The sequence below is a fragment of the Saccostrea cucullata genome, unplaced genomic scaffold (genome assembly GCF_032062105.1).
Source record: "Saccostrea cucullata isolate Sc308-1 unplaced genomic scaffold, CSIRO_AGI_Scuc_v1 ctg1693, whole genome shotgun sequence".
In the NCBI taxonomy this organism is placed as follows: domain Eukaryota; kingdom Metazoa; phylum Mollusca; class Bivalvia; order Ostreida; family Ostreidae; genus Saccostrea; species Saccostrea cuccullata.
The window spans coordinates 63,541-86,866 of record NW_026938848.1 but is presented as its reverse complement, the minus strand read 5'-3'; the positions used below and the strand labels follow the sequence as shown (position 1 = coordinate 86,866).

The following is a 23,326-nucleotide window of genomic DNA, read 5'->3' as shown; positions in this document are numbered from 1 at the left end:
TATAAGTTGTTGAGAATCTACAACTGTTAATAAAATTTTAACATCGAATGTCTGAATTTTCTCCTTTACAGCAGATACGGTAATATTTTTGAGAGGAGTAGAGAAAGGGGCTTGGTCTAGCAATTGCCGAAGGACAGACAACATCTAGAACAAAAATGTAACCAAGAAAGCTTACGTTGGCTCAGGTGAGCTAAATACCTTATTTTTAGGACACCACCAGTCATATTAAAAGAGATAATTAAGAGGCCACTGCTTAAAACGTGAGAGAAGTTTAGGGAGGAAGGTGGTTTGAAGGAGAGACTACAGAAACGACAATGAAAATAACAGAACTTTCTAATCTAAATAAAAAATCTGAAAGTAGTCACATTGCAAAAATTTCTAGGAGAGGGCAGTAGGTCGAAGGTAGAAGGCGCCTGACTGCTCTACTTACCTGTCCTGTATCGTTTGCTCCCTGATGCCTCGGGGATATATAAGAGTAAACTACCAAGTATTGATTTACTGTCTGATAGCTCGACAATGCATCTGTGAATTAAACTGATCGCGTGATTTTTCGTTTATAAGAACTATAGATAGATATCTTTTTTTCTCTCTCACAATAATGATTAAATCAATATGAAAGTACTTTTATCACGACGATATTATAATCAAATTTAAAGAAAGAGTTACCATTCAAATTCTATTCAACAAGCTTAGAAGTGAAAAAAATTGTACGACATAAACTTTCTTGTCGCCTTTTTTCTATCTGAATCAATAAAAATTACAAAACTGTTGTATGAATGCAAACTTGATCCGTGGCCTGTCAATAAGCCAGTACAGAAGGCAGGGTTAACATCGGACTAGAGAACTAGTCTGGATCAATATCGATCACAGTTTCAAGTTTTCTGTTTTATTCTTTCTTCTCTAAAATATTTTGTGGTATATTTTGCCACCTGTTACTTCTGCTCTTGACTGAAAAAGTACTAGTATCTGCGCATGCGCGAATGACAGTTTACATCTGTCAAAAGAGACTGCAAAGTTGAGGAGAAGTTGATACTTGAGGTAAAACTCCATCATGGCAACGTCGTCGGATAAGACTTCAAATTTTCTGCGGCAATTCAGAGATTTAAAAACTCGAGAATTTAAACTTCTGTCTGCACAACAGTTTATGGAAGTTTGGAATCATTATGATACAGACGGTGAGTTCAGAAGATGCAACATTTCTTCATGTATATTGAAGGGTCAAGCAATGTTTATCTAACTGTAACCTGGTTATACCTGGAGTTTTTACTTCCATTTGTAGGTAATGGATTTATTGAAGGAAGCGAACTCGACAGTTTTCTTACACAGCTGGTGACAAGCATCAATACCCAAGATATTGGACCAGAGGTGAGTACAACTTAAGGTCAGTTAAGGGGCGCTTAAAGACGTTTTGCTCAGTCAGTTACAACTTGTCACCATTTGTGACCAAAAATAAGTACGAACATTAAAGCACAATCTGTCTGCGACAAGAACTGTGGAGCCGAAAATTGAATGCAGTTCTAACTCTGTCTTTGAAGATTGTTTGAAAAAGCCGACGTGGTCGATAAAGTTAATTAATTATGTGTCATGACAGTGACACAATATGTTAATATTTGCATGTTTGTTCTCTTAACTACTAAAGTGATGTGTAATTGAATAGGCCACGATGACATTGTATCCCGCTTTAGGCTTCAGCTAAGCCATTCGTCGTCAAAGCAAAGATAGCTGAGATATTGCTGTGTTACATTAGTAGGGTCTCCAAGCAAATACAGCACACCCAGACCTCAATCAGAGAGTCTGTTTTTGGTATTGGCATAAAATAACAAAAGAAACATTAATCTGCATGAAAAAAATCTTGAAAGAATAATTTATTATTATGCGTTGTTCCCATTGATTGAATTTCTGTAATTCCAAACCGAGAATCAATTCTCCATTTCCTAAATTCCTACAATACTATGATATATCCCAACCAAAGCCATCGACCCATTCCGTTTGTCATTAAACGGAGTTTTTTTTAAAAATGAATAATGACTTCTCTTTCCTGTCTGAAGATCAGAAAAAAGTATCCTCTCGTCCTGTGCACCAAAGGAAATATTAATAATCATGTGATGTGGAAAAATACAAACTAAACCATCTGACAAGATCTCGACAAGTTTATTTTCAAATTAAGGCAACGAATTTGTAACACCAGCAACTAGGCTAGTACCAAATTTCTTTGTATTTGATTAAACAGAAAAAAATACGAACATTTTGTCCAAGATCAATTTATGAATCATTTTAATTAAACTCTTTTGATGTTTAAGGTACTCCATTCTTTCAAGTATATCCTTCACTATTGAGACAATTCTTAAAATGTGCCCGTAAACATAATTTCGCACCTGTGGCTTCCATCGAAATCTCTAAAGTAATTAACTGTGGCGAAAAAAGGATTGCTTAACGATTTTACTTGCTACAAAATGTCAATTCTGGTCAATAAAACTTAATGTTGGCAAACAGTTGGCACAAATTGCCAAGGTTTAACATCGACGATCTTTTGTTTTGTACAAAGCATAATAAAACCTTGATTAGGAAATTATTGTGGCTTTACTTACTTTCAAAGTGAACATCCATCCGAACATGCATGTTAATTTGTCACTTTTGTCTGAGCAAAGCTGAATTAATTCAAGAAGTAGCGCTTTCTGAAAAGATCTTTTTTCATTTTGCTGAGTTCTAGCCTTAGTTTTTTCTAAGATATTGTCAGGAACAATCAAGCTTTAGGTTGATACTTTCCATACGTACAACATTTCAAATTTAAAACAAGGTTTTGATATTGTTCTCATTTCGTACTAACTTGTATAACAATAGCGTATTCTAGTTCGTGAGACGTTGACAACGAATATGACCATGTACATGAAGTTAGTTCTGAATTTCATAATGATTTCATATTTATTTTTTTATGAATGTACACTTCAAAAATAATTTGTTCTAGATCTTATTGTATTCAAAAGTAACAAAATTGACAATTATTAGATTTTATGTTAGAAAGCATGTACATATATATACATATGTTAAAAATATCTGTGTTGATTTCTCTATTAAGTTTCGGACTTATAATACAGTTTTAGAAAATGCGGTCTGTAAATATTTTCAAGTATAGATTGGGTCAATGTTTAATGAAGTAAACGCCCAGAGTACAAAAGGCATTTGTTTATTTTAGTGGCATTAAAGGCGATCAATTCTCTTAGTTTATTTACTAACAATGCATTGTTGACTTAGCGGAAAAGCTAACAACGGTTTGTATAAATTGCATCAATCTTTCAATTAAAAAAAAAAAAGTTAGATATAGAATATTTACTACCATCATTTTATTTTAAGATGGTTGACCTATAAAAGAAATATTGAATGGTTTATATCAGAACCCGAAGGTCAGGATCTGTAGTTGAACATTCTCAAAACGAACATTGTAGTGGGTACTTAGTGCTTACGTTCCAGCGGTCAACCAGTTGCGCGCTTACTTGTTTATAAGAAATCAATTTGAAGAATGCTTGGCTTTAGATAATTTTTAGAAAGCTTTTTTGAAATGTTATTTGTATTCCTGCAGAAAACAGGCTCAAAAGATGAATAAAAATCACAGTTTTGCATTTACCGAAAATCGATTTGGCATATCCGAAAAATTTCACCTCAATACCAAAAACATTTATATACATAACCGAAAATTTCATTAGTAAACTTCCGAAACAATGTACATGTTTAACATGTCCGACTGTTAAACCGATAGCTAGACTGTTGCCCTCCGTTCACCACAGAGGATTTGAGAACGATAATGTTTAGGAATTCAAGTAAAATGAAAAACTTTTTAAAAGAATGAAACATATGGAGATAACGAACAATATTCAAAATATAAGTAGAAATTCTCTGCAAGTAATTCCGAAAAACATAATTACTGCGTTAGGTGGCAAAAGATACATCAGTGTATAGAGTCAAAAATCATGAAAATGCTTATTCTGTTATTTTATTTTGATCAGAAAGCAGACTACTAGGGTTTTAAGATTAGAAGTAACTGTATTATTTCTGTGAGCACGTGTTCATAATTTTTACACTCTTTGTGCGTCCTCTCTTTCTTAAAATCAAAATTCAAAAGGAAAGAGGTATATTTATGATTCATGTAGATCAATGAGAACACTGTCAGTGTGACATGTAGACTAGGGATGTTTACTCCTCCAAGCCATCTGATCCCATCTCTGATGTTTTGATGTTTTCAGAGGTCGGTGCTCTGAATTTGTATCAATATATTACTGGACTGCTGAACATAATTTCTTGTTTCAATATCAACACATTTCAAAAAATTCAGATTTTAATTATTTACCAAGCGATAAAATTGAGAAAGATAATTCAGTCTACTTCGCCGTATGCATTCCTGAAGTCATTCAAATGATATTAACAGTCATCTATTTCTTTTACTTTTTACATTTGTACTACGCCTTGTGCTCATTTTATCGATTCCAATTATGCATGATGTATTTGATTTTTGCCCATGGCTTTGTTTTCAATATATACTTCTCCACTTCGCTAAGACAATTATCTTTGATAAAAATCAATATTTTAAAACAACCACAAGAGATCAGAAACAATCATTGTTTTGTCAAAATGGCCGTCAAAAACCTGCAAATAACGTTTTAATATTTCCATAAATGATAAAACTATTTGCATCATGAAGCTCAAAAGACTTTTATTTCGGATGAAACAAAACAAGAAATGTTCTTGTGCGGGTCTCTCTAAAGAAGTCTCCTTAATTGATAGCACCGTTTGCTACTTTCATCCCAGATGTGTATCATGCAAGGTTTCTAATTACTATTACCGTTTTTCTCTTTCGTTATGATTTTTTTTATTTGTAAATACCTTGCAGCAAATCGATTTTGGAAGCAAGCTTTTTAGGTCTAGATGAGTTTTACATTGCTTTCTATGCAGTAAATTTGACACCCTCCCTTTCTTATTCCAGCGAATACATCAGATGCCTTTAGTAAATTGGGTCCTGGTTCAGAATCAATACAACCATTCATTTCTATCCCTTGTCGAGAGTTTATACACTGTATATTTACCATATAGAAGACATATTTCGCCTTTGCCGTGTTGTTTAAGTAGGTTTATTGTTTGTTTACACTCATACGCATTTCTAGTCAATCTGCACCAGAAAGATATATAGGAATTATTGCATTCCATCAAATATGGAAAAAATTTAAGACGTCCCAGAACATGCGATAACGGTGTGACACATTACATAACGTAGTGAAAACGTAGTCTGTGATTATTATCTATACTGAGTATTCTGATTTTACCAAGAAAGACGCAGTAAAAAAGAACATATTTTAAAGAATCTGTTCCTTAATATAGAAGTCAATCGACTGAAAGTAGGATTATGTGTCTGCTGATCTTTTAATTTAGGTTGAGTTATTTGTCCTGGCGGTTATTTAATGTGACATTAAGAGAAGTTAAGTTGCAATGAATTCTCTTCAAAATGGTGTTAACAAATGCAGCACAGACCTTTTTCGAAGAATCGTACATAAAATGGACCTTAGATCTACTGTGATTCACCGATAACTCCAATATAAGAGGCATATGGAATGCGTTGAATGCATTAAGATGGCAACAAATCAATGAAACAGAAGCTGAAAGCAACTTGAACGGTATCATCAGTAGTTTATACTGACGTCAAGTTTTGCCTTGCTTAAAACGAAAGTCTGAACAAATGTTTATAAAACACTTCTATAAAATAAAATCTTTACATAGCCAAAGGTATAAGTATTCTCTAAAGGCACTAATGCATATCAAACTGTAAGTTGAATTCTAAAAATAACCAGTTCTTGGTCAGTGTTGATTGATAATTAGCTTAACCCCATGTTGAAATTTTAAAAGTCAAGATATCTTGACTTATCTATACATGTAGTATTTTATCAAACAATAAAATAGCAGAAATTCATCCGAAAACTTTTCTTTCTTGTAAAAAGATATATTGGAATGTCTGAGTACAAAGCCACTTCAGTATATATTTCTTTTCTTAGATTATTCCCTTTGCTGATTAAGTTTTGCTGTAATTTTCATCATACTCTTTGGGTCCCAAACAATACAAGTCAAAATTTCAAATAGACTTTCAATGATTTGAATGTTTGAGACCAAAATGTAGAGCCTCCAAGGAGCATTGAGTTGTGCTATCATACCAGTTAAATATAAAAAAAAATGGATATATATATTTCATTCTTTCGAAATTCAGAGAGAGATTCTCACAGGTTTGGGCAATAAAAAGTAAAAAGATAGTGTCACTGATCATCTTCGCTAGCCAAGGGTGACGATCCACGGTGTTTCTCTTTTCACCGTGGATCGTCCAGATGGTCACTGATATGTCAATCCACAACAATGTAATTTTTTTAGTCCACATGTCAGAATACCTCATCTTGATTGTTGACTGAACATGGATATCGATGAAAGATTCTCAGTTATAATTGTGTTGCTTTAAAGCACAAAATTAAAACAAGAGGCCCATGGGCCACATCGCTCACCTGAGTACTCTGGCTGGAAAAAAGTAGAAATTGGATTATTATTGAATAGTTTATATCCAAAAGTAGTCCCATGACCAATCATGGCTTTGCTTTTCTTGATAAGATGATTTTTAAAGAATTTTCCTATATATGTCTATGTAAAACTTTGGTCGGCCATTGTGGCCCCGCCCTTCCCCCGGGGGTCATGATTTGAACAAAATTGAATCTACACTACCAGAGGATGTTTCCATATAAATATGATCAATTATGGCTTTGTTATTCTTGAGAAGAAGATTTTTAAAGAATTTTCCTATATATTTCTATGTAAAACTTTGATTACCCATTGTGGCCCCGCCCTACCCCCGGGGGTCATGATTTGAACAAACTTGAATCTACACTACCTGAGGATGCTTCCAAATAAATATGATCAATGATGGCTTTGTTACTCTTGAGAAGAAAATTTTTAAAGAATTTTCCTATATATTTCTATGTAAAACTTTGGTCGGCCATTGTGGCCCCACCCTACCCCCAGGGGTCATGATTTGAACAAATTTGAATCTACACTACCTGATGATGTTTCCCCATAAGTTTCATCTTTCCTGGCACAGTGGTTCTTGAGAAGAAGATTTTTAAAAGATTTTTCCAAATTTCCATTAATTAAAACTTTGATCTCCCCTTGAATTAGGGCGTTGCCCTTCATTTGAACAAACTTGAATCCCCTTCACCCAAGGATGCTTTGTGGCAAGTTTGGTTGAAATTGGCCCAGCGGTTCTTGAGAAGAAGTCGAAAATGTAAAAAGTTTACAACGACGACAACGACGACGACAACAACGACAGACAACGGACAAATTGTGATCAGAAAAGCTCACTTGAGCCTTTGGCTCAGGTGAGCTAAAAAGTGTATGCATTTTAGTAAAACAAGAGAATGTTTCTAAATCAATATGTAAACCGAAACCATAAATTTTTCTTCGGAAGAATATGTATCTGACAGTGACTTTTCAATGATAGAATTGCAAGCTCTAGTTCTAATGACAGGCTTTGTTTTACTGATTAAAGTGGAATAGAAATTTTAGTGATGGGTGACAAATTAATAATAAATTTACTTCTATGGAATTCTTGACAATAGCTTCTACGTTGGTAAGTCGTATATCACTGACTCCTTGTAATCGGATTACTATCACAAATAATGACTTGCCTTATCTGATCGACGAGACTAAGTGTTGTGCTAATATTTCCATAAAGTGACGGAAAATTAAAGCTTCATTAATAAATATAACAAAGGAGTAATGCTGATGAATAGCATTTGATTCGCTTATTACATGACTCTGATTGCTAACATTATATAATTCATCTGTGTAATTGCATGAATATCATTGGTGTCATGTTATGGTTGTTTATTGCTAAATTTGTTAACATGATTGGACTAGTTTGATCCTATCAGGCACTTAGAGGATTAGACAAGTTTGACTCGACCAGACTCCTTGTAAGACTGGAGTAGTGTAAACCATTCAAACTCTTCACAAAACTAGAACTCTATTTGTCTGATCGAGTTTTATAATTTCAGAATCTTTTATTAGACAAGTTGATCCTATCAGACTCATTGAGGATTTGACTAGTTTGATCACATAAGTCTCTGAGTATAAGTATTGGAGTAGTTTAATCTTATCAAACTTTTATAAGATTAAATTGACCTATGCTGATCCTATGAGTCTCTGTGCTATATGAGTCTGATTCTCTGGGTTGGTTGATTCCAATAGACAATTGAGATTGAATGTAACATTAAGCGCAAAAGTCCACTGCAACAAAACAAACTAGTGCTAATTGTAACGGGGAAAAGCGTTACACTTGAACTCCCTTTTGGTGCCATATTCCCTGTAAGCTTCATTAAATAAGACAAACTCGATGCATTTGAGACTTTAATAACGTTTACCCAGAAGTGTACAAAGTTCATTCAAATTTTGCGTGCACATGTGAATGCATGTGCGTAATGACCATATCATCTTGTCTACACAATCTATATATTTTTATATAATAAATATTAAAGCATTTAATCCAAAAGTATCAAAAAGATACGCTCATTCAAGTGTTTTTTTTATTTTGCTTATTTCACGTGCACGCACGTGCATACTTGAGCATGGTGACCATATCGTCTTGTAGATGTCCGTTACATCTATCTATGTTCTAAATCCCACCCCGTTTGGTTGAAAACCAAGGGAATTATAGCTGTTTAAAGTTTCAGCCAATCAGATTGCAGCGCACGTACATGCACGTGTATGCATGTGCATGGTGACCATGTTTTCTTGTAGTAGTCTAGTATATCTATCAATGTTCCAAATCCCATCCTGTTTGGTTGAAAATCAAGGGAGTTATAGCTATTTAAAGTTTAAGCCAATCAGATTGCAGCACACGTGCATGCACGTGTTTTCATGATAATTGCTATATATCTTGTTGTAGGATATCCTAATGCATGGCTATTTTCAAAATTTCAAAGGATTTCGTCAAAAAATAAGAAAGATATTGAGTCTTTAGTTTCAGCCAATCAGAGGAAAGCGCACGTGCATGTGCGTGAGATCTTGCTATTTTGACCATGTCATATTGTCTATGCTTCTAATATATCCTTATATTATAAGTTTCAAAGCATTTCATCAAAAATTTAAAAAGTTACACCTATATCAATTAAATCGGTCATTTCACATGTTGCACGTGCACGCTTTTGCAAGCACGTGCGCGCAAAATGACCTTCGTTCCGCAAATCTACATAACATGTCTACTGACCCTAAAAACATTTCACCTTAGTCGGATGTATAGTTTACGAGATCATTCCCGGACAAAAAAGTACCCAGGAAGAAGAAGAAGAAGAAGAAGAAGAAGAAGAAAAATAACTAGTGCTAATTGTAACGGGGACCGTTACAGATGTTCCCCAAACGCTCCCCAACTCCCTTTTGGTGCCATATTCCTTGTAAGCTTCATTAAATAAGACAAACGCTATGCATTTGAGACTTTAACAACGTTTACCTAGAAGTCTACCAAGTTCATTCAAATTTTAGCGTTGCACGCGTGCGCTTGTGAATGCATGTGCATAATGACCATATCATCATGTCTACACAATCTATATATTTTAATATACTAAATATGAAAGTATTTAATTCAAAAGTGTTAAAAAATACGCTCATTCAAGAGTATTTTTGATTTTTCTCATTTCACGTGCACGCACGTGCATACATGAGCATGGTGACCATACCTTCTTGTAGAAGTCCATTACATCTATCTATGTTCTAAATCCCACCCCGTTTGGTTGAAAACTAAGGGAGTTATACCTATTTAAAGTTTAAGCCAATCAGATTGCAGCGCACGTACACGCACGTGTATGCATGTGTATGGTGACCATACTTTCTTGTAGAAGTCCATTATATCTATCTATGTTCCAAATCCCATCCTGTTTGGTTGATAACCAAGGGAGTTATACCTATTTAAAGTTTTAGCCAATCAGATTGCAGCGCACGTGCATGCACGTGTTTTCAAGATAATTGCTATATATCATGTTGTAGAATATCCTAATGCATGGCAAAGTTCAAAATTTCAAAGGATTTTGTCAAAAAACAAGAAAGATATTGAGACTTTAGTTTCAGCCAATCAGAGCGAAGTGCACGTGCATGCGCGTGAGATCTTGCTATTTTGACCATGTCATATTGTCTATGTTACTAATATATCCTAATATGATGATTTTCAAAGCATTTCATAAAAAATGTAAAAAGTTACGCCTATGTCAATTAAATCGGTCATTTCACGTGTTGCACGTGCACGCTCTTGCAAGCACGTGCGCGCAAAATGACTTCCGCAAATCTACATAACATGCCTACTGACCCTAAAAAGGTTTTACCTAAGTCGGATGAACAGTTTACAAGATCACTCCCGGACAAAAAAGTACCCAGGAAGAAGAAGAAGAAAAATAATAATAATAAGAAACTGAGTAAAAACAATATGTTCCCCAACTTCGTTTGGGGAACATAATAATAATAAGAAACAGAGTAAAAACAATATGTTCCCCAACTTCGTTTGGGGAACATAATAAGGTGCAGAGCAAACACAGACAGCTAAAACACAAGAGTCTAAATTAAGTGACGTCATGGAGAAGTGAACATTCACTGTCGACCAGTCACACTCGACTTGTTCTCCTTGTCATGAATGAAAAAAATGGAAAAGTCCGTACAAATTTCAATATGTAATTACTCAGTAATGGCCTGATAATTTGTATCAAAAGTCAGTCAGCTTTCGACGTAATGTTAGGTTGTTTTTGCTGACCAGGTCATCATATCGACCACAGAACTTACGACCTTACGAAATATTAACTTTAAACTATACTGTTCCACCAACTTGTTTGCCAGTATTTTGCCTATAATAAAGAAGCAATTTTATGAAAATTAGACTAGTTTAATAATTTGGCAAGATTAAATACGGTTTCGTGGAAAGGTTTATACAGTGTGATGCATTCAGACTTAACACAGTAGTTTCTGATATGCAGCATCGGGGCGGGGCGGTGGGGTGTGTAGGGCCTGCTCCCTCCACCTTTTTCAAGAGATAACATTTTACTAAAGGAAATGTTCTAGAAAGGCAGCCCCCACACTTTTTGTTGCAGTATAGTCAAATAAGGGTAATGTAGCCTTTTTAGGGGAAAAATGGTAGTGACAGAACTTGGATCCAACCAACGCCCACTCCAACCCGCCCCCTACGAAATCGGACTTTCCGTTTGGAGACACTTTCAAAAATGATAAAGACATTAATTATATTTGTCTATTTACAAGGATTTGGCTTTATTATAGTTTTATCTAATATAGTTTGAAAAGTGAGGCAAATTTGCCGTTGATGGTTTTTCTCCAAAGAGTTAAAGAAAGAAATACTAGTAAATATTGAAATAAATTTTTTATGCATTTTGTTTTTATCATTTCGATTCTCGTTCTTGTAAGGATATAAATTGTTTTAATGAAATACTAGTAAGTGAATTTTCGAGTTCCATTTTTATTGAAAAACAGCTGTATATTTTAATCAAATAAGAAAAAAGATCCTCAAATAAAGGGGGGGGGGAAGCACAGAGAAGAAAATATACCGATATAGTGGTCTATACAGCTGTAATCATTAGAAATAGAAGATTGCGTCTTATAATTTTGCTGTGGTGGAGATGTCATTTATTTCAATCTCTGATTGAAAGACAGACATTATAAAATTATAGAAATCAACGACTTCTCTTGATGTAATAGAAAGAAAAAGAGACAGTCGATGGTCTAAGATAATTTGATAATATAGTAGTTTCACATTGTCTACCGACTTCAGTACCACGCACCTTGTGGTCATCAGTTATATTGACCAACAAATGAACCACAGCTGGTGGTACGGACACTGATATCGGATCCGATCGTTTGATGCCGAGCCTTTGGTGTCGTGGTGGAAAAAACACACATTATACAAAATTTATTTCTAATGAGGACGTGTGATTGTCAGACTAAACCCAAACACAAGATTGCCATTATATCCAACTAATCCTTTTAAAATATTGTACTTTTATGCAACATTTGCACTATTATAAACGACAAATACATGTATAATTTGTGAGTATGGACGCATTAAATGGATCTAATTTTTACCGTTCTACATTCCTTCTTTGTGTTGATATTGCACTTTAGATCTTACATCATCGAAATCTATATTTCAAAAAAAAATCTTGTTTTCGTGCTACATACGTGAATTCATATGAAGCAGAATTTGTCCAAAATCTTAAACGTGAAAAGAAGAAAACACTTGCTGTGGCCTTCAAATTAACATTTAGATAATTATATACCGACGACGTATTGTCAACAATGGTTATTTCCTTTCTTAAGTCGATACCATATAACCCGATGAGCTTCAGATAAAAGATACCCCATAGTCTGACACATCTGTTTCATATTTGGATATTTTACTTGAAAAATACATTAATGGTAATCTAATAACGACGCTCTATGACTTACGTGATGACTTTAACTTTCCAGTCGTCATCTTCCCTTACTTATTCATAATATACTTTCATGACCTGCATACGTAGTTAATATCTGTCAGTTGATTCGATACACATGAAAGAGCATGCTCTACGTATGTACAATTTCTAAAACAAGGTTATTATTGACAAACAAGTAGATGAAACATGAATAATAGCAGTATCGTTCAAAGTCATCATTTCGTAAGTTTATTGGTCGATACAATGAACAGCGAATACAGTTTATCATTGATTCAAATGCTGACTGACGTTTTTCAAACTAATTGTTAGTCCATAAATTACACACTGAATTGACGACGGATTTTCCGTTATTTTACGATCATGACAAAGAGCACACGGCGAATGTGACCGGTCGGCAGAGCATGCTCACTCCTCCACTTCTGATCCCATTTCTGTTTATTTGGCGGTCCGTGTTTGCTTTGCTTTTATTTTGTATTGTTTTATGGACTTTTTAACTGGAACACTGTTCGTTATCTCCGTATATTTCGTGCTAGTTATAAAGTAAAAATGGATTACATTACATTTTACTTGTACCTCATGAGTTTAATACAAAAACGCAAATCAATTTTTATTTTGTTATATATGAAAATATCTTGAAAAATACACAAATCGGAATTCTATTTAAGCCCAAATATTTAGTACACGTCAGTGAAGATTAGAAGATACATGAACGTATTATTCATTTATACTTAATCGAATAATTGTATTCTTATTTAAACTACATGTACTAGTTGAGCTTTATCATGACCATAATTCACAAATTTCTCACAGTCTGTTAGAAATCTTTTAGTATCAAGTTAGCTGAACATACTTGTGCATATTCAATAAAATTGGTCATAATCAGTCTATTATACATTGATTTTCTCATCAATTCAAAGCGCCCAAAGGACCCAAGTCTTTAATTTGTCACTCTTTTGAGACATAATCTGATCTTGGAAATAAAGGTATTCAGTTGGAAGATTATAAATAATGAATTGATTTTTACTCCAAAGGAATTATGGCATGAAATGAAATGTTAATAGAACGAGGGTGCATGCTTCAAACAACCTTCTCTTTTTGTATGAGAATTGATCTTACCGCTTAACATGTATTTAATGTTAAAAAAAATATTTGTGATATTGAAATTTATTGCATTTGCGATATTGAAATAAAATCATCTTTCAAGTTTTGTTTAGATACTCATGAATGAAAAATTATTTGAAAAAAATCATTCTAATGCAAGAATGTATGAATCTTTATATTTCACAGCTAGGGGGGTATACATTTGATATATCTATTCTTTACACTAAGAAGACTTCTAAGCTACAGTGACAATATTTTGATCAGAGTAAGCATTAGACCACGCCTCTGATGTTTTCGAAGGTCAATGTTTGCCTGGCTCCCGATTTGTTCTGTTTAAATGGACTTCTAGAAATAATTACTGTTTGATATCTCCATTTTTCATTGCTGATTGGGAAACTATTAGCAATCTTTAGACTATATTTAAGATTTTTCCCCAAGACTAGAAACTTTTGAATTTTGAAGATTACTCCTTCAAACGAGTTAAGATAAGATTAAAAAACAGCATTTATCAACATGGTCCTTAGCATATCTTGGTCCTAAAATACCTCCGTAAACATACATACCTGCTGTTTTTGAACCTGTATTCAATATTAACACAAAACCAATTATTCTGGGATTTTGCAAAAGAACTTACGACTAAGACCAAAAACTTCAGATTGTTGTAATATTTTGCAAAATTAATATTTCTCTTTGAAATTGTTTGTGTAAAAATATCATAACCACATTCCTTTTAAAAGTGTAAAATAATTTTCGATATAATGTTTATTAAAAATTTATACAAGAATTAAATTTTGTCCTAAGTCCTTTCATAAAACGGGCCACAGGACCATATATTTTGAAATAAAATATTCTTAAAGGCTGTTGTGAGGATTTTATTTTGACAACGGCCATAAAAATTAAACATGAATTTAAAAATTATGTTTCATCACAGGACATAGCGTGGACGGGATTTCCAGTGAAAATATGATAGCAACAGTTACTCTAAACTGCAATCTTGTTGGTGTTTCAAAGCTTAACACATAAGCCTTAGAAAAATGGCAGTAGAGAGAGCAAATTGACGAATGCTGTCTCTTTAATCTTATTCTAACTCGTTTAATGGAGCATTCTTTAATTTTGGTTACGGAAAAAATTAAATTCATTGTTTCACCAGGATGGTTAAGTAACCATAGAAGGACATTAAAAGCTAATGCTTCCTAGTTGTGATACAGAGTGCCGGTATGAGAAGTCTGCTATAAATTAAAGCTCCTTGTTGTTTGATTTTGTATAAATATGAATGACTAAAAGTTAATTTCATAACTTTTTGGACATCTTTATGATTGTTGTGAATTCAACCGAAAACAATCAAAATATGGGTAACAAATTCCTGACCTTCAAAAGAGGTTATTTGACCATTTTTTTTAAAAAAAAATGCTTACACTACAAAGTATAAAGTGATATATTCCGTCAATTTGTGTTTATGTATGTTTAATTTCAGAATAATCTTAAAATCTTTTACATATTTTCAGACACCCCCCCCCCCCTCCCTCGAAACATTTTTAAATTACAAAAGCAAAACCTCAGATTTCGAAAAAAAGGTAAAGTATTTTATGCAGATACATGTCTACGTCTTTCGGCACTTTAACCCCTAGATATCACAACACTCAAAAACAGAATGACGGAAAACCGAGAGGTTTATGACTTTTAAGTGCAGGGTATTGCAAAGAATTGACTCAAGTGTTAAAAGTCCAAAACTTCCTGTTGACATAGACAAATGGTGATGCATCTCGATCAATATAAAAACTGCCTCACGAGTATATAAAACACACAAGAATTATTAATTTTGTTAGCCTGCTGTCGTGCAGGCGTCATAAAAGAGAAAAGATTTTCTTTTTTATGACGCCTTCATGAATGCAAGCCAGACTGTTCAACTAAGGGTTACAACACAAACAATATTCCTGCAGGGAATTTAGTTCCATAGAAAATACACTGTACGGAGTTTTGCAGGTATCATTTTCCTTTGAAATTTTGCAACGTTTTTCACAAAAGTTCCATACTCCCCTCTTTTTTTGCGCAGTTTTATACATGTATTGAACTTTCCTGATTACTGTGTAACAATATATTTGAAATGTAATATAACTCAGATGTGCACGGATGCTTAAAAATTTTTCTTTTTAGAAATGAAACTTTAAGAAAATTTAAAATCATAAAATTTTACCCAAAATCAATTACTCCAAAACCTATGACTTTTCAACACTTTTTACATTCTGGTTGTACACAAAAGTACAGTGTACTGTGAAGTTGATATTTATTCAAAACTTATTCATAAGAAGAAAACACTTGCTTTGGCCTCCAATTTGACATTTAGATACATCATCAACGTATTATTAATTAACAATGATTACTTCCATTCATATGTCTAAATGAGCTCAAAATAAAGATTCCAATGATTTTGTCACATTTGTTTCATATTTTAGATATTTTACTAGAAAGATATGTTACTGGTAACCTAACAACAAAACAGTGATAAATGCGATGATTTTTCAATCGTCAACTTCTCACTTATGCAGTAGTATACCCTTATCACCTGCATATAGGGTTTATGCCTTCCAGTAGGTAAGATACGCATGTGCAAGCTCTATACATGTATTAACGGATCTTCGTAAAACGTTTTCCTTAACGAGGTAAGCTATTAACAAACAAGTCAATGAAACAAGAATATTATCACTTTCGTTGGCAGGTTCTATGGTCATCGAAACAATGGTCTTGTTAGCAAGTTCAATCTATCATTAATAAGTCGAATGCTGACCTTTTTTCCACACAAATTATCAGGTCATTATTTACACACTGAATTGGTTATGGATTTTCTATCTTTTATCGATTTTGACAAGGAAAACACAATGACTGTGACAGGTTGACAGGGGATGCTCTTCCCTCCATAGCGTCTGATTATATCTCATATATACTTCTAGTGGTGCTTGTTTGCTCTGCTCCTCATTTGTGTCGTTTAATAAATTAGAATTATGTTAACAAATAATAATAAAAATAAAATGCAATTAAATGAAAAATCAAACAAAAAATCAAACAAACAAAGAATCTTTTATCACATATAATAGGTTTGAATTTTACAATAATTTTTTTTCGATAAATTTACATCTTTTTTTGTTGTTGATAAAATGAGATTCTTTTCTTCAAAAGGTAAACCTGTTTCAATGTATCTTGTTTATTCTTTGCAAAAAGGTACTGAATCCTTCGAGACGCAAATAAAACCTTTCTTAAGATTTTTTTTTAGTTTTTGCGCATCTATCTCATTTCACACAACTTTTGAAATGAAATAAGTTTATTCCTCAAGATGTGTATATTTATGTGTAGTCCTTTCGATCGTTAACGGTGGTTATTTACATTAAACCAGTTATCGATTCATATATAAATGAATTATTCGTGATAATTCATATTTCAATGAATAATATTTAAAAAAAACGATTCAATGAGAATTATAGAATATTAAAATAATGAGAAATCTACTTTTCCAGGATTTATAAACGCAAATTCTATGCATTAATCTAATTCATATTCGTTGAAGAATAATGAACAACTCACAGTATTTTGGAATAACTAAGGATCCAAAGAAACTAAATCAATAGGTACGTGTTTTATTTTTATCGACATATCTTATAATTTCGAACCAAATTCACAGTAGGTCTTTTGGGACCTCAAGGTAAGTGATACGAAAAAATATGTTTTTAAACTTTTTACAAGTTGGCATGCAAAGGATTGGGGGAAATAAAATTTCTTAATGAAGGATACCACAATTTCACATCTCACGATTTAAGATATTTGACAATATTCAATTTTTATTAGTACCTGAGAAATCATAAGTTACAGTAGTTTGATCGCCAAATCCAAAGTTTTGTTCTTATAGCAGCTTTTCCATTTTGGCTGTATGGTAACAGCATTATTAGCAAGTGATTAGTAGGGAACACTGTCCCCGTGATCTATCTCTGTAGATTATTTCGCGGGTATGCTTTTTTCGACATTTTACCTGTCTCATAAATATCCCTTGATATCATATTATAAAGCTGTATCAAGAACTTTCTTGTTTGAATTTTTTTTTTGGGGGGGGGGGGGGTCATGGAGATTATTAAGGGGTCATGTAAGAGAAAAACTTTTTTTTAAAAAGCCAAGATTGATGAACAATTTATTATTACCTTTTTTATATGAGGGAAAATCCACATCTCACAACCCTGGTACAGATTAGTACTTGCTTGTTAGTTTCAAAGGAACTTTTCATATTTATCTCTCATAAAAAAAACTTCTGCTTGCTTTTATGGTACATGTCTGGTACTGAATCCTGTTGCCTTATTTTACCTCATCATATTGTTGATATTGTTACATTAGAATATTCGTTACAGTCTGGTATATTGTGAAAATTGTCCACATCATTATTCCGATCCCGGCGACCACAATCATTTTTCGATCCTTTAATCTCCCTTTAGTTACGGTAGTACAACCTTTTTCTATACAATTAGATAGGCATTGATCGTAAAAGGGCTGTACCACTGTTATCGGCATTCTGATCTACCATGTAGCACCCAGATTGCTTGAATTATTGCCGTCCCTTGTGCTTCTGGCTGAACTGTTTTCCTCAAAAAGCCTAATTACGGAATCAATTTTAGCTTTGACAGATATTCCACCGAATTTTCTTTAGAAACAATGATAACAAAAGGGAAATTACAAAAGGTTCGAGGGTGGTGTCTCTGGATGCTAAACTTAACAAGCGTCGTTATCTATCCTATAAACATCATTGAGATATTTATAAAGATATCAAAGATATGCTCAGTGTATAATTATTCAAAGACTGTGATATATTATTTTTTTTAGTATCATTATTACCTCTTTACACAATTTACGGTTTAATCAAGAAATCGTATTGCCTGTCTCTTTGAAAAAATAAAACAGACGTACACTGTAAATCCAACCTTCTCAATGCCTTGTTGCTAGAGGCATTTCGTTAATAAAATGAAAATATCAATTACTCTGTATAACGCTGATTTGGGTTGTTGTACATGTAGCCAAACTTTAACTGAGAAGGGAATAAAAGATGATAATAAGTACATGTACCTTTTAAAAACCAATCTTTGTACATGGCAACTCGAAGAGAGATTCTTTTCCAGATTACTTCATAGGTATCTTGTGGAGCATCTATGCTCTGTTGGGTCTGTTTCAGTATTTATTGTCTGAAAAAGAATAAGACGGATGTAAGGACTACAATCCTCTGTAAATAGTGCTGGCCTGCATTTGTGAAGTTATGGGTTAAGAATTAGCAATAGGCCAAAGGACTGGCACAGTATATTTGTGCTGGATTTCATGTATATCTAATTAATTATACATGTTATTAGATTACACGCCTTTGTGTTATGACAGTTAAAACAAACGATGACGATAGCTTTTTTTCCATAAATATATTTCATGCAATTTAGTTACTTATAAATATTTAAAATTAAAAAAATGTTCTAATGAATAACCCCTAGTTTGGCCCTCTCTCAATCTCTCCTTGACATTTGCCCCTTTCCAATCATTTATTTGTACCAGGACATAGTATAAGAAGCCAGCTTACCAATTTAACTACCATCGCTCAGCTGACAATACTTCGATTTATTTCTTAATTTTGAGAGCGCTATAGATTGTAATACTATCTTTTAATGCACTTGGGTACGTATTCACCAGGTTCCCTAATCTACCTGATTTCTAGATGATTCTTTGCTCATTAAATTCCTTTCTGACACGCTGCAATTGTCCTCAAACTAAAACAAGTATAGATCTATATATTTAAAATAGTCTGGCTAAGCCAAGAAAGTGTTTCCAGCGTCTGCTGGTGCTCCTGAGACTGCTTTTTAGAGCAGCCCAGGGCAGTCTCATAGCAGTTCCACTTTTTCAGAAAGCAGTCCAAGAGCAGTCCCCGGGACTGCTTTCTGGGAATGCTTTGTTGTCAGGTTGGGTCTGGTTGGTAGTGTATGTTTAAATATAGCGATTACAAACTTTACCAAACTCCGTCATATTAATTCGATGCCAAATGACATGGAGCTAATAAATAAGTGACTACTGAAACTTGTTAACAGCTCTTTTAGTGTTTTAGTATATGTTGTTAGAATGTCATTTTGCTTGTTCTTTAGTACATTGAAAATTATTTCTTTTTTTCCTGCAGGTAGTATCGCCTACAGCTCTTACAGATGCGAAAACTTTGCTAATGAATGCTTTTGACGAGAACAGCGATGGTAAAATTGATATAGCCGAGGTAAGAACTCATCAATAGTATAATGACGGTAAATTATGATTTGAATTTCTTAACCATACTTTTTAATGTAATATAATAACCTAACAGACAAGCTAGGGTGCTTAATAGTGGCGTTTCAACAAGGTAAAATGTCTGTATATACTTGAATCACCTTTTCAGCTACAATCACAGATTTGGTTAGCATTTTGGACGACGTGTTTCATACCATTGTTTAGACCTTTGTTTTTCACTAAAATATTAGCATTCATTCTACCAAATCCATGCTAAGGGCTCAAAGCAGATGTGTCCTAAGCATATACAAGTAAACGAGTAAACAAGTGAGCGTGAAAAATGCTGCCAATATCAGGTTTTAAATATTACATATAATGAGATAATGAACAGTATTCAAGCTCAACATTCCATTAAACAATTCAAAAATGGAGCAGAGCGATCACGGACCTCCAAAACAACAGAATTGGGATTAAGTGCCATGGAGAAGTGAGCATCCCCTGCCCCACCGGTCACTCCCGCCGTGTGTTCCATGATCGAGAAATCACGAAAAAAATCTGCCGACAATTCCGTATGTATATATTGGCCTAACAGTAAGTATGAAAATCGTTAGTCAGCATTTGACTTATAACTGTCAAGATCATCGTATCGACCGTAGACCTTACGAAATGATTGAAAGATGATTGGATGCTTGACTTTCTCGTAACTAGAGAAAGACATTATTTGCAAACTACTAATGGTAGTTTTTGATAAACACGATGATTTCAACTTTTCTTTTATCAGCTGAACCCTTACTTTTGTAGCAATATACTATTGCAGTATTATCACCTCCATTTGAAAATTTTATCTCCCAGGAAATTTGATACGCAAGAGCATTTTCTGCCTACGAATTCTGATATGAGGCAAGCTATAAACAAATAAAAATGTTTATACAATGAAATCAACAATTATCATTTTTACATTGAATTGCCTACATTTTTTCTGTTTATCCAATCGTGACGAGATGCACATTCCGGAGGTGAGTGGCCGAGAAGGGATGCTTACATCTCCTTACCACTTGATCTCAATATCTGTTTATGGAGGTTTCTGTAGGCTCTGTTTTGCAATTTATACTGTTTAAATGAACTTTGAGTAATATTACTGTTCGATATCTTCACATTTCATTGTATCTTGCCGACACCATCTCTGCAACAACACTCCTTCACCAGTTGTTTGCGTGAGAAATACAACGTTTTAAATTTCACTTTCGTCAAACCATTCTGAACGATTTAACCTTTTGCAGTAGTCTCTTTTTTTTTAGCTCACCTGAGCCAAAGGCTCAAGTGAGCTTTTCTGATCACATTTTGTCTGTCCGTCCGTCCGTCTGTAAACTTTTCACATTTTCAACTTCTTCTCAAGAACCAATGAACCAAATTTAACCAAACTTTGTACAAAGCATCCTTGGGTGAGGGGGAGTTTAAATTGTTAAAATGAAGGGCTAGGTCCCCTTCCAAGGGGAGATAATCAAGAAAAGACAAAAATAGGGTGGGTCATGAAAAAATCTTCTTCTCAAGAACCACTGGGCCAGGAAAGCTGAAACTTATGTTGAAGCATTCTTGGATAGTGTAGATATTAAATTGTTAAAATCATGACCCCCTGGGGTAGGGCGGGGCCACAATAGGAAATCCAAGTTTTACATAGAAATATATAGAACAAATCTTTTATAATCTTCTCAAGAACTACTGGGCCAGGATAGCTGAAACTTATGTGGAAGCATCCTTGGGTAGTGTAGATATCAATAGGGAATGCAAATTTTACATAGAAATGTATGGAACAAATCTTTAAAAATCTTCTTCTTAAGAACTACCGGACCAGGAAAGCTGAAACTTATGTGGAAGCATTCTTGGGTAGTGTAGATATTAAATTGTTAAAATCATGACCCCCGGGGGTAGGGCGGGGCCACAATAGGGAATGCAAGTTTTACATAGAAATGTATGGAACAAATCTTTAAAAATCTTCTTCTCAAGAACCACTGGGCCAGGAAAGCTGAACCTTATGTGAAGCATCCTTGGGTAGTGTAGATTCTAAAGTATTAAAATCATGTAAGGGGGGGGGGGGGAGAGGGAGGGCAAGATAGGTATAGCAAGAGAGGTAATCTGCTAAAGAACTGCATCACCCAAGTTACTCAGGTGAGCGATGTGGCCCATGGGCCTCTTGTTTCATTTGCCATACATGGATTTAACGGTTTAACTAGACTGTTGAGTAAGATCATTGTTCGATTTCTTCACATTTCATTATATCTTACCAACATAAACTCTGCAACAATACTTCTTTACTCTTTGTTGGTTCCACTATTTGAATTTCAATCATTCAGGAGTGTCCTTCGTCATACCTGTCTGAACGATAACCCTTCTCCATTAGTATCTTTTTTTTTCGTTTGTCCTACATGTCTATACATAAGTATCGAGTATTTCCATCTCTCCAACAACTAAAATGACATAAATCACCTCAAGAATTAATGGACATGGCTGTCATAAAATATCCGGACCATTTACCTCTAAGAGACATCATGGAAGTTGATTGTCTTTTGATTATATGGTCGGAGTAATCAGTATTGTGAAAAATTTGCAAGTGATTGTTTTTCATTTGATTTATTCATGTTCCACACACACTCAACATGCTAGTTATTAAATCCCTTTCATATGGGTGGTAGGAGTATCTTGTGTGCTCTTTTTCCATATTTTTGAAGTAAATGCACTTAAAATTTTATAATAATTTTTCAGCTAGCTCAGATTCTACCGACCGAAGAAAATTTTCTGCTTCTTTTCCGGAGAGACAACCCCTTGGAATCAAGTGTCGAGTTTATGAAGGTATGACTTCGTTCAAACAACCTAAATGTGGCCATATAACGACAATTACCCGATTAATTTCGTCCAAGAGTTGGACACTTGATTAAGTTTGCGACCATTTGTAATTGCTAATTTGTTTTTATAGCACGACTGCATAATCAATCTGTTGACATCTGTCATTACGTTTTTCGTCTGAGCATGTATGGAATCGGTAATTTCAGGTTTGGAGGGAATTCGATAAAGACAGAAGCGGATACATCGAAGGCGACGAGCTAAAGGTTTGCTTCTGTATAGAATACTTGTTAAGTTGGCTGATATTGGAATATTCATTAACTGGCTGGGGCTTTCGACGAAATCATTAAACGCATACCAGTCATGTTTTAGGGCCTTTACTCTCCACATAATGAATTTATATCTGACTTCTCCACAATTGTGTTTGAATCATATGAGAGTTTCTCATGTAAAAGGTAATATATGATTAAAAAATTTGGTACCCTTGGAGATAATTGCCCAAATTAAGCTAGTCATGCGTTATAGATTTCTTGTTACATAATTTTACAAAAACAGAAATGGTGTAATTTTATTGTCTAAAATTCAATAATCTTCTTTTAAAATGTCAGATGTCTAAAGATTAGACCAGA

At 34.0% G+C, this 23,326-nt stretch overlaps 1 pseudogene; it reads left to right on the top strand.

The window, feature by feature from the left end:
• Window positions 1-965: 965 nt before the first annotated feature.
• The window catches only part of LOC134251525 (calbindin-32-like), a 36,179-nt pseudogene continuing 13,818 nt past the window's right edge, over window positions 966-23,326 (top strand).